At 40.5% G+C, this 2,569-nt stretch overlaps 1 pseudogene; it reads right to left on the bottom strand.

The window, feature by feature from the left end:
- Positions 1 to 1,320: 1,320 nt before the first annotated feature.
- LOC123458701 lies at positions 1,321 to 1,598 on the bottom strand (annotated as a pseudogene).
- Positions 1,599 to 2,569: the final 971 nt, after the last annotated feature.

The raw sequence follows: 2,569 nt of genomic DNA, 5'->3' as shown, positions 1-2,569 counted from the left end.
CCACAGAAAGAGCCTCCTATGGAGGTGGTGAAAGGAGTTATGGCAAAATCAATATCTTCATTTCGCTGGGGCACTGACAATTTGTAGCAATGATACAAGGGATCACTGCACAGGGAAAGCTTGCTGGACAGAATCTAATGCACAGGACGTACACTTTTGAAAATCCAAACAAAGACTTGCTTCTGGAGCAGAAAAGAAAAGAAGATGATTAGGCTACATGGCACCAGTGTATTTTTAGAGATATGTAGACAGCCTGCTGTATGCAAATCCTAGTTTTTGGTGCAATGAAAGATTCATCACAACCCTGTTTCTGGGATGAAAAGGTTAACTACATAAGGTATATAAAGGATTAAATGGAAAAGATCCTGGCTCATATTGAGATTTCCAACTCAAAAATATGACATCTAATGGGAAACTTAGAAAACCATATAGTAACATGCCAAGGACCAAGATTGTCCATTCTGCCTAGTCAATGAGATTGGTCGAGAAATGGAGGATGGAATTACCAGATGGAATTGAGTTAAATACCAGCTACACTAGACTTTTCAATACTTTCTTAACCATTAGTTGTAGATTTGGTACTAACTCTAGAGCTACTTGAAAATGAAATTTTATGCCCAATGATTATTATTATTATTTAAAATTATTTATTTATTTATTTATTTGAGAGCGACAGACACAGAGAGAAAGACAGATAGAGGGAGAGAGAGAGAGAATGGGCGCCCCAGGGCTTCCAGCCTCTGCAAACGAACTCCAGACACGTGCGCCCCCTTGTGCATCTGGCTAACGTGGGACCTGGGGAACCAGCCTCCAACCGGGGTCCTTAGGCTTCACAGGCAAGCGCTTAACCGGTAAGCCATCTCTCCAGCCCCCAATGATTATTTCTATTTATTCTCAGATACCAGTGTAGTACCAGTTTCACCTAATTTCTGTGCTATTTCACTGATTTCTGTTTACTGCTATAGATAGTAGTTATCCTCAAAAATCTATCCTTATCTATTTAAAATATTCCAAATCGATAGATAAGGAGGATGAGTACACAAATTTTATTTTCATGGGTGTGGGTTGGGGCGGGGGTGGGTGTATGTGCCCATGCAGGATGCCGCTCTCCCTGCCCTCGCACGTGGTGGGGTGCACTTGCCTGAGGGGCCAGACTTCTATAGAGTGTCAGGTGTTCAGCTCCAAAGTTCTTCCATCAATTTATTTTCCTTTGCTCAGAGAGTCAATGTTTTAATTAACAACAACATACAATGATACAAAAATGTGCTCTTATGACCTATCATTCCTTGAAATATATAATTTTCGAAAAGCTGTTGACTTCTAACCTAGGCTCTTCTTTAGAATTACCTTCGCTGCATCCACTACATGGTCCTTGTTGATGATGCTACATTTATTCTCACAAGCATTTGTCCTGGACTCTTCGCCCAGTCGGTGAATGAACGGCAAGCGGCTCAGTTGAACTAGCAAGTCGCTGCGCGCCTCCAGACGCAGGTGAGGCTTGTGTCCTTAAAGATGCGCCTGAGGAAGCCGCGGGGTGCCATCTGCTTTATCTTCTTCCTCCGGGAAGGGGACGGGGACGCGGTGGCGGGGCGCGCCATATCCCCACACACTGTGCGCTCGCGGATGCCCAGGTCGCCTGGACCACAAGGCCTCTGGCGCTTTTCCTTCCACCAATTCTTATGTGAACGAGTCTCTTAGTGATCCTGGAGCTTGCCTTATCAGCTATTCGTGGGTTTTTGCTCTCCTACAGAACTGGGGTTACAGGCATACATGGTCACGCCTAGCCATTTATGTGGGCAGTCTCTCAAGCTTCATCAGGTCCTCATACCTGCGCAGAAGTGTTCTTACCTGCTGAGCCATTCCTCCTGCCCAGGATATCTTTTGTAAAAGTGATTGTCTTTTATATCAGTATATTAATTGCTTCCAAAGATTTAAATGTAGTCACAGAAAATCTTTACTACATATATGTGTGTAAAGCCTTATGGCCCATATGAATTATCTTATTGTATAGAATAATCAAAATAAAATAGATTAAATAGGAGTGGTTAATTTTTTAATACTTTCTGTGAATTTGATTTTGGTTTTCTTTCTGTCTGACAATGTCAAAGAATAAAATATTAACAAGTTTTTAGATTTGGATGTTTATAAGGTTCTCTTTTCCAGAGTCATGGAAAAAAATCCTTTCACTAAACCTCTCAGAGATGGTGGCTATTTCTAAAGTAGGGTAGAGATAGGATGCATATGCAATGCATATATTCAAGAAAATACAGTCTGTTGCAAAATTCCCCAAACTTGTGTTCTGGGGAAACTAGTCTCAAAAGAATTCCATCATCAAATAAGTTTGGGAGATGCTGCATCTTGTCTTTCTTCTCCTAGATTTACAGAACACTTCAGAATATTTAAAACATTGGTGAAATACTGCAGAAAAGAAACTGATTTAACAAAACCCGGTATTTTTAAACTTATTTGGCAATAAAACCCATTCTTTAAAAATCATGAAAATTGTATTAACAACCATTTAATTATGGAAAAATTAGTCTTATATCTTTGCCACAACTATTGATTACTC

The sequence above is a fragment of the Jaculus jaculus genome, chromosome 2, assembly GCF_020740685.1.
Source record: "Jaculus jaculus isolate mJacJac1 chromosome 2, mJacJac1.mat.Y.cur, whole genome shotgun sequence".
Classification (NCBI taxonomy): domain Eukaryota; kingdom Metazoa; phylum Chordata; class Mammalia; order Rodentia; family Dipodidae; genus Jaculus; species Jaculus jaculus.
The sequence above is the reverse complement of the archived record's forward strand: the minus strand, read 5'-3'. Positions and strand labels throughout refer to the sequence as shown.